The 13994-nt window shown below is 43.5% G+C and overlaps 1 protein-coding gene across 5 annotated transcripts in view; it reads left to right on the top strand.

Annotated features, from left to right (window-relative positions):
- TMEM232 (transmembrane protein 232) overlaps positions 1-13994 on the top strand; it is a 155385-nt gene that overhangs the window by 63935 nt on the left and 77456 nt on the right. The gene's annotated exons all lie outside the window — the stretch shown is intronic.

Consider the following 13994-nt stretch of genomic DNA (forward strand, 5'->3'; position numbering starts at 1 on the left):
TACCCTTGTTCTCATTTTCTCCTCCACCCCTATTTACAAGATAGCAATTTTTATAATTTCTGTCATTGTCTCCCATTGTCATTAATTTCCCTAGCTATGTGTTACTTTGTTTGTCAGTGGCTTTTCTGAGCACACTGTTGTCTATGGGTGGCCAGTGACCTGGCAGCTTGGGGTGCCTAGCCCCTGGCCCACCTCTTTTGCCTTCCTCTTTGACCCTCTTTAATCCCTCCAGGAGCCCAAAGCATGCTCAGCAGAGCCCTGGAGTGCTACAATCCCAGGACTGCTCAGCTGGGGGCAGGGAGGCAATGCCCCCAGTCCTGGTGTGCTACAGCTTCAGCACCCACAGCTCCTAGGTGGTGCGGCAGCAGCACCCACAGCCCTAGGGCTCTAGGACACAGACCACTGGGCAGGCAATGCATCCAACCCCTGACTCCCCGTGGGAACTACACTTCCCTGGGGGAGGGGCCACAATAGGGGAATGCTCAGCCTTCCCCTGCATATAGTACCTGGTGCACATTCTATTCTATCATACTGTACTAACCCATAAATGAGCTAGACAGATCTCAGTTATGTATCTGTCACAGTCCCACTCTGACACGGAGACCTTGGCATGAGCTGGTGACTAGTCTGCCAATATCACAGCATCTACTTAAAGAGAGATTTTCAGCTTATATAAATAAGGTAAAACATTGTATAAGCAAACCTAGATTACAGAAACTTCCAGAGAGCACCTCTATGATCTCATTGTATAAGAACCTTCAAAACAGGCCAGAACTAGAGACAATACTTGTTCAGTATGGAAAGGAGTATGCATACGCACACATGCATACGCACGCACACATGCACACACATGGACACATACACACATTTTCCACAATATCAAACCAAAACAGATAAAAGTTTGAAACTGTCTAGAAACAGGGGGATTCTACTTGGTTCTCATGGAAAGCTTTAAACCAGTTCAGGCTTGCTTGAAAGTTCTATGAATGTTTCAGAGATCCTGAGGGCTCTTTCATAACAACAACCATATGCTTGGCAGTGTGGGTCCATAGTGCTGAATGTCCATGGCCACATTGTATAGCTTTATTTCAGGCAATTAAAAACTCCAGAAAATTATTATTGATCTGGCTGACCACAAAGCTGGCAATGGTCAATGACTGGGCCACATCTCCTCCTGACCGTAAGTCTGATCAGGGGCTCAGCATGCAGAGACTTTATCCCTGAGGCAGGCTATATGACCAGAAAGTTCCAGCTGGCAGTGACCAATGAGGACCACAATCCTCTCAAGGCTAGTTTTCAATAATACACACCTATTACTGATAAAAATCAAACAGTCAAAAATTCCCATCGGTTGCTGTTTGCAATGCATATGAAATACTTCCAGTCACCTGCTGTCTCATTTGAGCAACCAGACTAGACAGTGAGGCTAGCTGTGAGCTTGGTCTAAAGCACATTTGAGGCAATGTCTACACTGCAGAAAGAAGTTGAAAAAGGATACACAAATTGCGAACCGCAATTTGTGTATCTTTTTCCACAAGAGGCTTTTCCAAAATTTGGCCCGTCTACACAGGGACAAATTTTGGAAAAACTCTTTCGGAACATTCCTTATTCCTCTCACAGAGAGGAGTACTGGGATGTTGAAAGAACATGTCCGCTTTTTTGGAAACTGTTCCAAAAGAGTGCACATGTTCCAGTATCCCGGAAAAGCTCTGCAGTCTAAACATAGCCTAACTCAAGCAGAACAGCTTCAACAGACAAGAAAGCAGAATGCCTAGGGCTATTTCAGAACAGGTGCAGGCATAGGCACCAGGGAAGACTCATGCCTAGTCTATACTGGCAGAGAAAATCAATGTAAGATGCACAACTCCAGCTACATGAATTGCTCACTTTTTTACTGAACTCACTTAAAGGCTGGTCTTTATGACGTCACCTAGCAAACAGGACCACACGCTGACTGTACCTTGCAGGAAGACATACCGCCTTTGGTTTGGTTTAAAGTTGCTGCCGATTCATGTCCTTGGGTCACCCTGACTCTTGTATTATGTGAAGGGGTGAATAAAATGTCCTTATGCACTTCTCCACACAGTTTAAAGAGCTCTAGCATATCCTGGCTTTCCCATGCTGAAAAGCCTGGCTCCCCTTCTCCACAGTCACAGGTAAGGCCCCTTAACCACTAAGTTAAAGGTTACATGGTAGGTCTCAGTCTTCTTCCCCCTCAGTTGTTTGTGGAGGCATTCAAAGGTACCTCACGAGACATGATTTTGGCACCTAAGTGGCTCCTGGCCAGGGATTACAAGTAGAGGTCAGGTTAGATGCTGAGAGGGTAGATGCTGGTTCAATTTCCTTCTCCCAGCCTGAGGAGAAGAGATTTGAATAACAGTTCTGCATTCTCTCACATGTGAGTCCCAGTCAGGGACATAAGGAACACACTAAAGTGGGTTGCACCTTGGAGCATCTTGAGGCTGTGACATTATTATTAAGTAACAATTAGGTAAGGCTTAATTGATTAATCCCTTTGTAGTGCTGGGTGCTTATCTGGGTGATGTGGGTTCAACTCCTTCCTCAGCTTCCAGAGGAGGGGCTTGAGTTGTTGTTTCTGAAGTGAACGTTCGAGTGCTGGACTAAGAGGTGGTCTCCCTGAGGTGTGCCTGGTGTTTGCTGCATCATCCTGTTTTGCTGCAATTGTTTCACTTTCATTCATGGGGATGCACAAAGCTAGCAAGCAGCCCTGGGGAGCCTAGCAGTTTGGGTATGTGGTTAACATATGTTAAGCTTGGGGCACAAATCCCCCTTTATGCTTGCTGAGCAGGGATTTGAACCTTCCTTTCTTACCTCTCCAGTGAATGGCCTAAATGCTGGACCAGGAACGATTGTGACCTGGGGCCTCCCTTAGTCCTTTCTGCTGAAGTGGCTCCACTTTCAGTACATTTTCATCAGACCAAAGCCCCAATAATCAGCCTTGTGTAGTTTACTGGTTGGGTGTGTGCAGGAGGTGGAAGTTTGGAGTTCACATCCCCTTCTTGCTTGTTGATCTCTCACCTCTCAAGTGACTAGGCTAAGAGCTGGGCTAGGAGCTGGCTTTCTCTGTGTTTCCTTTTGAGGATGGGCCACTGTCATTAGATAATTACATTGGCATTGAGCCACAGGCAGCCCTTGAGTGTCCCTGTAGTCCAGAGGTTTGGATGCCTGCCCATTGACAAATGCAAATGTTGTTTTGAATGTTGATCTCTTACTTTTCAAATGAATGGCCTGAGTGCTGGCCTAGATGGTAGTTGGAGGTGGGAGCTTCTTCAGCCTCTCCTGTTCATGGCTGGCCACGTTCAATAAATATGAAATGAGAATTGGGTCACTTAGCCCTTATGACTCCCTCTTTATTCCTGTGCTTTGGATACCAGTCCCAGAGGCAGGGAGGCACGGCTTCCAATTCCTTCTCTTCATGTTGAGAAATGAGTGGCAGGGTGATCTATTACCTTCAAGTGTTCCACTTTAACTATATATTAAGCAGGGCACAGTAAGCTTCCAAAGCCCTCTGTGGTATGGCGGCTAGGGTACTCCGTTGTGGTGTGAGTGTCCTGGACTCAAATCCCTGCTCTGCCAGGCAGGAGGGCCTCTGGTGTGAGTGCAGAGCCCTTGTAACTGATCAAAAGCCTACTTGTAGCCCCTCTTGCTCTTTTAATTAAATAGGAATTGCTGCTGGGCTATAAAAAACCCCAACTCACTCTTGTCCACCACGATCAGGAAACAGGCCCAGTTGTTAATTAAATTTAGGGTTAATGTTAATGAAATGTCACTATATGTTCAGGTTAAAAATATGTTTCCAAAGACTTTTAGGCATATCAACGGATTTTATATTTCAGTGAGGTACTGATGTTGATGGAGAGTTCTCTTAAAACTAGTTCCTCAAATAGTCTGAAGTGACAGGGCAACTAATTTGTTAAGCTCTCTGGAAGAAAAGGAATGTTGTCTCTTTAAGGCTCTCTTGAAGGGTATGTGTGTGTGTGTGTGTGTGAAAGGGGAGTATGGATAGATAGAAAGAACAGGACGATTATGGAAGCAAGTTTTTTTTACTACAGTAATGAGTGGAAAAGTTGTATAAACATCTTTTATATCCTACCCACTGTACAGAGCTCTCTTTGTTTAAAGCATCTTATTGTCATGGAACTTTTTGGTTATTTTTATTCATAGCCATTGCAGACACAATGCAATATAATAAATTAATACAATGTAATACATGCCAGTGAAGTGCATAAGAATCCCCTAGAAATAGTAATTTCCAAAGATGTGTAGCATCAGCATAAAAGTATCCATGTATAGTGCTGCAGAACTACAAAGCGTTTATGTTATAACTTACTCCTTTTAAAGCCATTAATAAAAACAGGCCAAATTCACTGTTGCTAAAATTTGAATATATTAGCTGTTTAATGAGTGATCTCTAAAGGGTGAATTTCACGGTTAAGAGACTTCACTGCTATTTCTTTTGGATATTTATTATTTGTTTTTGACAGTGCTCTGTACGTGTGAGGGCTAGGCATTGTCTTGATTTTCAAGAATGAGTAGTCCATACTCTGAGACTCTCAGAGTCTAACAAACAGGCAGTTACAGATTCACAGTCACAGATTTCAAAGCTGGAAGGGGGACCATTGTAATAATCTAATCAGACTTCCTGTATAACACAGGCTATAGAACTTCCTCAAAATAATTACTAGAACTTCTTTTTTTAAAATTGTGAATGATGGAGAATCCACTTTTACTCTTGGGGAGTTGTTCCAATTATAACAACTCACTGTTTAGTGACTTAAAAAAGTTACCTTATTTCCACTCCAAATTTGTCTTCTTTTAACTTCTAATCATTGGCTTTTGTTATATCTTTCTATATAATACTGAAGAGCTTCCTCATGTAGATGCTTACAGACTGTAATCAAGTAACCTCTTAACCCCTTCTCTTTGGCAAACTAAATATATTACTCTCCTTGAACCTATCATTTCATGGCATGTTTTCTAACTCTTTTATCATTATTATGGCTCTTCACTGAATCCTGTCCAATCTATGAACATCTTGAATTGTCGGACACTAGAACTAGCAGCAGTATTTCAGCAGCAGTTACACCAGTGCTAGATACAGAGGTAAACTAACCTCTACTCCTATTTGAGATATCACTATTTATTGTTTACAACAAATAATTTTTTAAATATGAGTCAGTTCCACTATTAACAGAAATTAAATAGAATGAGTTTTAGTTAAATAGGTGGAAAAAATTGCTTCACAAATACAACTATTTTGCTTTTCGCTTTTGGCTGTTTTTAATTTTTGGGTTTACTGTCTCTTTACTAAGCACTGGTTCCTTAACAAAAGTGGTTGAACCCAATCTGTTTGTTTGTCTGTGGCATATAATAGCTTAAATAAGCTTTACAGCTACTGATGTGGTAAAGTTTGCATTTAAAGTGAGTTTTATTCTAACCTCAACAGCTCTCCAGTATTATTTACTCTTCAGAGATTTTGGTTGTAAATCTTTAAGAATGACTGACTGCTAATTAATTCAGAATTTTAAGTGATTGAAAAGCAGAAACAATCCACTGAATACTAGAGCAGAGATTCTCAACCACTTTCAATGTGGAGATCACTGCTTAAGAGAGTGATCATGTTGTTGAGCACATTCTCACCGAGTCATGATCCTGAACCATCTCTACTGGACTTAGTGAATTTGTAGATATATTTAACAGTGTTAAAACCAAATATGTTTCTTTCCCCCAAAATATGCCTCTAATCTCATGAGTTTGTTCACATACAATTAACAAACAAAATTAGCTTCTCATTCCTCAGTAGGATCTTATCTACCTCTAATTCTCAGCACTTTTTCTTAGTTCTGGTGCTAATTATATCTTTGGTCCTGCTGACAGTTTCTGGCTAAAAAGCTGATAGGTAATTGTGTATAGGCTTTTCTACTCTTCTATTATGGTTGCAACAACGCCTAGTGGAGACTTGCTTGGCTTACTCCATTGCAATTCTTAAAAGGTGTGTGTGTGAGAGAGAGAGAGAGAAAGAGAGAGAGATGATGAGCACCCTGTACTGGGACCATGAGCATGCAACTACTGTATTCTCTGTAATGTGCAAAACAAAACCAACCAATTTCTCCATCTTAATTTCTGTTGCATCTTCCCTGACAGAATAAGTGCAGGGAATTTGTACTTCAGTAGAGAGCAGTTTTGTTTGTACCTTGATCCAATATCTACTGTAAACTGCAAGAATTAAGAACATTTCTCTTCCTATAAGCACAGTCTCAATACACTGTTGAATTTTGTACAAATGAATGTTTTCATTATTTGATGCTGCTGCAAGAAGGTGGGTGGAGAAGGGAAGGCGTATAGACTGTGACCGTGCTACATTGGCAAGTAGTATTTTGATACAGCAAAGGCATGGAGCAGGAAGCTCTTAGCTCACATCTACCAACAATAATATGCAATGGTGAAGATAGGTACAAACATGCCGAAGTTACCTTTCGAGGAATCTCCCTCTTTTGGTCCCAGCCTAGGTTTCCAGTTGTGACTCATGCTCAACCAATGCAGGGAAGGAATCATTGTAGCAGGGCAGGACTGAGTCTAGCTTTCCATCTGGTTGTTGTCAGTCCACTTATCAGATGTTAAACTGCACAGGCTTGCTTTTCTAGGCTTTGTCACCAGCTGGTTTGATCGGATATTGGCTGGGGGATGCCATTTTGAAGAATGTGCAAGGTCACTTCCACCCACTCAGCCCATATTCCTAATGTCACCCACTCATGGCAAATAACAGCCTTAATTGATGGCTAATAGCACAGAAGCTGGCTGAGAAGAACATTTGAGTCGCCAAAGAAGAAGGTCTCTAGAATAATGGGATCTTTCAAACAGCTGGGTGAAGAAAGAACACTGACCAGTGAAAATAGGGAGGAAGCAGCACTTTGAGGAGCCTTAGCTAATGGGTGCAAGGATGTGTGTGGAACTGAGGGATAGGCACAATAGCATGCTTTGGGGACAGTACCTAGTGGGTGACAGCTGTGCGGTGTCTAGATAGTGAGCAGCTGAACATGCAGTACAGGGAGCTGTTGGCTGGAGGTGAAGGGAGGCGTGAGTCAGGGATATGCAGGTGGGTAAGGAATGTGCTCTTAAAAATAGCATCACTATGCAGCATGACCTTGCTCACACCATGTGTCTAAGGTCACATACAATGAGGGGTGAAATCATCTCAGTGGAGGTGGAACACAGTATCTCTGGAAGCACCAGAACATCTATAATATTCTGGGAATGAGTGAGTGGCTACCTGAGTCCTGAATCCCAGAAAGATATCATCTCTCAGGCATCAACTTCTCTCCCCCATCCTTCTGGTCAGCCCCTGGGGGTAGATCAGGTTGCCCTCAGTGCAGAAGTGCAGGCAGCAAGTTCCAAATAGTGCCTAGAATGGGTTGCACAGTAACTGTGTAAAATCCTGTCCAGTGCATCAAAAATGTACAGTTCACAGGTTTTTCTCTGGATTCTCTTTTTATATCTCATTTCAATGTACTTTCTCCTGAGTGGCTTGTTCTTTATCTGAAACTGGTCAGCAACCTGGTCATAACCCCTTCCTAGACATCTGCTTTGCAATGTCTACAAAACTGTTTTTCATTTCTATGGCTAAAGCTTCCTAAACTAGTGCTTCTCCCAGATGAAATTGAGATCTGGGGTCTCACCATGGTTCCCCACAGTGGCAGGCTGAATGTCATGGGCCTCCTGGATTGCAATCCCAGTTGTACTGCCAGAAAAATATACTGGGATCCAGGAGAAAATGGGCAAAATCTAGCTCTGTGCCATCTTTTAAATGGGGAAAGGTCATCCTGGAAACTTGACACTATGTCAGGAAGCAGACAGGGCAGTAACAGTCAACCTGCAAAGCCATTGGAAGCACATAAAAAGTGGTGCACAACCATTGTATGCACATGAACAAAAGATGGAACTAATATAATTAGAATCTAACCTAGTCTACTTTGCAAGAGTTCTCGATAAATGCAGAGTTAGAACATAGTTATGGGTTATGTCACAGGTATGCATGTGTTTGCAAACTGGATTAACTCATTTGGCCTAGTGTAAATCCTCTTATGTAAACAAAAATGTGGACGGTTATTGATCCTGGGATAATTTTAAATTTCTTCTTAAGGTCAGTGTCTCTGCTAATACTTTTAAATCCTGTGTTTTTCTTTTCTCTGCATATATCAAATAATTAGAGACTTCTGGCCTCTTTCTTTGTAAAGGGCATTTTAGTTCTTGAAGAGCTTCATATCATCATTAACATTGTCTTTTCCATCAGTGTTGCTATGACAGCCTTTGGCTGCCATATGTTGTTGACACTGATGAACATTTTTGTAATCCATGTTGTAGTTAGGGTGCCCTAGGTTAAACTTTAATGTAGGTTGTGGAGACAATTGTGGAGCTGAAAGCCCTTTTGGCAGAGTCCATATTTAGTGTAGATAAAGATGTAGATCCTCTGCTTTTGTCCAGTTTTGATGTGATTTGTGGGGACAAGTTTCCCTGGAATCAGCATACAAATTGGATTCTGGGAAGTAACTGTGTTTTACTAATAAAGGAGTATTTTTATGTAAAAAAGTGATAGCCCTATAGAAACCACAGTAAGCCCTTATGGAAAAGTCATATAACTGTAAACCTTCTGACAGGTAGGCCTGGCAGCAACCAGGGCCAGATTCAATATCTAGGGGTCCATCTCACACAGAACTGGCTTGAGCCCCCACCCAGTAACCTGGGAAATTCACATGCCCCTGGGTGCCTCTGAGAGGCAATGCTTCCCTGCTCGCAAGCACAGAGTCTGAGTGTAGGAAAGAAACATTTAATGAAACAGAGAGAGAAGTCATATGGCATTAACTTGGGAAAATACCACAAACAGAGTTCATAGACCAAACCATGAGCTAAGCCCCCCCCCAGCCAAGAATCACCTGAAGTCACAAAGTCTGACACCCCAAAATTCTCTGTCCCTGGTCAGTGCCGCCCAGAATCCAAAAGTTCACCTGCAGGGTTTTACCTCCCAACCTGGGCGGAAAGGGGGCAGGGGGAACCTTCTCCATAGGATTCTGCTGCAATCTTTAACACGAGCCACTATGCCATACTCCACCAGCTGTCTCAGTCCGCTTCTACCGTCCGCTCACCCTTCGTTCCCATTGGCCGCTCCGCTGGTCGCCTGCCGCCATTCTGCTGGTCGCCTGCCACCGCTCCTACTGGCCGCTTGTTCCCACCGGCCACTCTGCTGGTTGCCTGCCGCCATTCTGATGGTCGCCTGCCGCTGCTCCTACCGGCCGCTCGTCATTCGTTCCCACCGGACGCTCCGCTGGTCACCTGCCGCTGCTCGCCTTCCGCCACTCCTACCATGGCCTGCCGGTCGTTCCCAGAAGCCACTCCGCTGGCCGCCGCCATTCCTACCGGCCGCCTGCCGGTCATTCCTGCCAGCCGCTTCACTGGCTGCAATGGGTCTGGCTCCCAGCCAAACCAGTGATTTCAGCTTTTAGCCACCACCTAGACTGGCAAAATATTCCAGCTTCCACTGGACTAGCAAAAAGACTCCTCAGGGAGTCCTTAAAACAAAGGGGGAAAAGGGGCTGGTTGTGCCAGTCTTATAGCTCACACCTGGCAGGTGTGAAGCAGGCTGACTCAAGCCCTTTAGCCCTTCCCGCCAGCTCAGTCCACTCAGCTCTGGAAGGGGGGAGGCTTGTTCCTCGGAGACATCTTACAATGATGGTGTCTCTCCTGCAAGCACTGGTGTCATATTTTACAGTTCCCACATTTAGGGGTAGCATGATTTGTGACCCCCCACAACAGCCCCAAATTATTTACAATAAACCACATTCCATTCCAACACTGATCTTTCATCAGCCCTGGCTGAATTGGATTTACATAGCCACAACTTCCCCCTCCTGGCATGAGCTGTATTTACATATCAACAGTTAACAGTTAATAATCTGGCAGAGCTAAACAACTGGAGTGAGCATACCCATGCCCAGGGCAGCTCTCTCCTTTTAGCTGGCTGATAGCAAGCCCTTGCTTACATACCATTAATACGAAATGACAACTTATCTGCAGCATAATTCTTTATTAAGTTAGATAGGTTTTTAGAATAACTCCTATAGAATTGTGATGTCCTTTTTACTATTGATTTAATCTCCATTACATTTCTATAGAATCCTATTAAAAGACCTGGAATTGCCCACCTCTGGCCCGGGGCGGGCCCATGCAGCCTGGCTGTTCACTTGTCCCAGGGTCCACCTGAAGCAAGAGAAGGTGCACATACCCCAGCCGTGGGCTTCTTTCCAGTACCAGCCGAGGGGCAGAGTGTGTGGGGGAGAATGTGTACCCTGGCTGCTGACTTCGCCCCTGGGCCAACCCAGGGATGGTGGGAGCTGCATATGCCTCCCACCAGTGCCCCCCAAGGCTGGCCCAGGAGCGGTGGGGGCCATGCAGTGGCTGATAGCTGCTACTCAGAGCAGGCCTAGGTGTTGGATGCTGCCAGCCAGTGGCTTTCTGCTGTCCCTTTGTAGTCATTCTACAGTATAATTCCCTCCCTGATACAACCAAACCCAGACCTTGCTTTATGTTAGGATAAGAGGAGGCTGCATCCCACATTTGGTGGACCTAGCTCTTACCATTTAGGAGGAGTTCTTGCATGAACTGAGTCACAGAAGGACAGACACAGACATATGCATATTACTAAAATATATAGATTAGTTTAATCCCTGCTAAATTCTGTAGGAAAGTTTCCATGCAACTAGCAGGGCTTTCAGTTTTGGCACTGTACCTTTTATTTTCTGTTTACGGTAAATAACTTCCTTATTTTAGTGTTGTTCCCCTTTCTGAATTCCATGTGGAGTGCACTCATATCAGAAACACGTAGAAAGGATCTATATAATCTCTGCTCCATAATGTGATGTGCCTCTGTATGCAGTTCACATTTTAAACTAGTTTTGCTACCATGTTGAATTGCAAATTCATGTTTAATTTGCTATCCATGTCACATTTTGGAAAGGAGTAATGCTGAAAATGACCAAGTTTCCGCCTTGCATTAAATATCTGGGTTTCAGATTAGTCTCCCCTCAATATATTTGCTTGCATTTTTCAAGGGGAATCATTTGATTATTTTTTGAGCAAGTTACTAACTTCTCTGGATACCTTCTTATTTGTGTCCTTCCTGATCTTTACTCCTTCTTTTAGATCACTTAATGAAGACACTGAATAAAGCTTGACATAATATTGATTTTTCTGCAGCTCAGGCTCTCCTGCAAGCCTGAGACATATGGACTGTTCTTCATCTTCCTGCAGCTTTGGGAGGCAGTTCAAAGCTGTAGCATACTCCATGCTAGCCAGCCACCCTCCCTTCACTGGCCTGCTGCCAGATCTTCTGCCTCTATAGCAGCAAACTGGCTTCTCAGTTCTCCTTGCCAGCTTTATACTTATCCATATTTCCAGGCAGTAGTCAGTAACCTTTCTCCTCCATCTCCTGGATTGAGTATGAAACAGCCATATGGTCCTAGCCATCCCAGCACTGCAACTGCACCCCCCCCCTTTACCTTGAAATCCTTTGGCCACTTTTCAGGCATGATAGCATGGTCTCATGAGCACCTAGCTAAATTTAAGTGGTGGTATATCTGTGGGGAAGCTTTTATAGATTCTTCAAGGGTGAATTGCAAACTCATGTCTAATTTGCTAGCCATATTATATTTTGGAAAGGAGTAATGCTGAAAGCGACCAAATTTCTGCCTTGCATTAAATATCTGGGTTTCAGATTAGTTTTTACTTTTCTTTTTATGTTTTTTAATTTGGGATATGAATTTAAGCTGAGCCTCTATGATGGTGTCTTTGAAAAGTTTCCATGCAGCTTGCAGGGATTTCACTTCTGGCACTGTACCTTTTATTTTCTGTTTAAATAACCATTTTTGTGTAGTTCCCCTTTCTGAAATTCCATGTGCATTGATATCAGAAACATGTAGGAAGAAACTACAAGACATACATCGCTTTAAGTTTGTCCTCTAAATCCTCTTCTGAGACAGCAATCCCACTGCACCCATCCTTCCACGATATGATCAAAGAGGAAAGGGAAACCCTAATAAGTAGAAACACATAAGCAAGCACACACTTATGTATCACCATCTGCAAAAGCTAAAAAATGCCGTCAGATATATCGAAGATCAGTGTTGCAGTGGCATCTCAGGTAAAAAAAAAATACAGTAACCCTATATGAAGGGTTACTAATATAAAGGTGGAAGACATTCTAAAGAAGGAACTTTGGGGCTTCATTGACCACTCTTAGAGCATCTCTCACATCTATATGCTTTGCAAGAGCCACAGTATTCTGGCTTGACACCCTTAATGCTAGGAAAGAAACCATCTTGACTTCTGGACTGCTCTTATGAAAACTTTCCCTAGCAACAGTTTTTGTGGCAGATGCATCAAGGGAAGCATGAGATTTTCAGCCAGGGACATGACATCCAGCTCAGCAATGAGATGCCACATCTATCTTCACAGCCGGAAGGTTGTCATTTACTCCAAACAAGTTCTGCGCTCATCTAAATGTACAGGCTCTCTTTTCTCAGGGGAGGAACTAGACAAAATAGTGGAAGAAAGCACTGCAAAATGAAAACAATCCCGCCCCTTAGTGCTCTAAAGAGAGACTACAAACCTAGCTGCAGAGGCAACAGGTATATCTGGGAAAGACCATGGAACCGGGGATTGGATGGCAAATCCAGAGGTGGTCCTTTGCCTCTAAGAGCCCAGTAGGACAACAAACAAATTTATTTTCACCCAAAACTGCATCTGCAAGACAGAATGCTTCTCAGAATAATGGCTTTGACTCACCACAGAAGTGAATGATGGCATGTGGCAGATACTCCTCAAACTAAAGTCTACTCAGTCTCTTCTTCATCCAATTCCCCATCTTAAAACAATAGCTCACTACTTGTATCAATCACTCTGATTTGACTTTTCAGCAGTCCCCAGGATCTTCAAGATGCTGGTGGCAATTATAGCCAGACCTTAGGTTTCAGGGAATTCACCTGTTCCCTTCCTAGATTACATTTAGATTAGAGCTCCTAGCCAAGTGGTGCTATACAGTGCCACAATCTGGATGCCAGACCTGCTTCAAGCATATGGATTTGTGATAAACACTGAGAAGATCTTCTTGGCTCCCTTCACAAACATAATTCATGTGGGCATAGAAATAGAAACTTATGCTCAAAAGTCAACCCATCACTGCACAAATACCATGTGGTCCAGAACCTGATATCCATGTTGCTAACTTATGCAAGGCCAACTATAATTCTACAGCTATTGGGCCTCCTACTTTCATGATATAGGACCTTACTCATCGTTTATCGACTGATGGGTAAGGTCCTATATCAAGTAGTTCAGGGCTTTTCTCCTGAAAGTATGGAACTGTTCAGCAGGAAGCATGTAAGATCAGGTACTAGATCCAAGCCAGGTGCTGGACTCTGTAATATGGTGGACAATTCCTACAGAACAGGTGAATTCCCTGAGACGTAAGATCTGAAACGGGACTTCCCGCATGCTTTTCAGATCTGCAGATACTCAGCTGACAACAGTCTGATGGAATGGGAAGTGCCTTGCAGGATAATGCAAGACATTTAGGCTATGTCTACACTCGTGGCTTCTTGCGCGAGTAATATGCAAATGAGGCTAAGCGTGGAATATCGCCGAGCCTCATTTGCATACCTAATGAGCCACCATTTTTTCAGAAGAGGCTCTTGCGCAAGAAGGAGCATCTACACTGCCCCTTCTTGTGCAAGAAAAACCGTCTTGCGCAATGCTGTTACACCTATTACTTTTCAGGAAGAACGGCATTGCGCAAGAGTGTTTCTCTTGCGCAAGAAAGGGCAGTGTAGACGCTCCTTCTTGCGCAAGAGCCTCTTCTGAAAAAAATGGTGGCTCATTAGGTATGCAAATGAGGCTCGGCGATATTCCACGCTTAGCCTCATTTA

Source organism: Pelodiscus sinensis, chromosome 6 (assembly GCF_052426305.1).
Source record: "Pelodiscus sinensis isolate ZL-2025 chromosome 6, ASM5242630v1, whole genome shotgun sequence".
In the NCBI taxonomy this organism is placed as follows: domain Eukaryota; kingdom Metazoa; phylum Chordata; order Testudines; family Trionychidae; genus Pelodiscus; species Pelodiscus sinensis.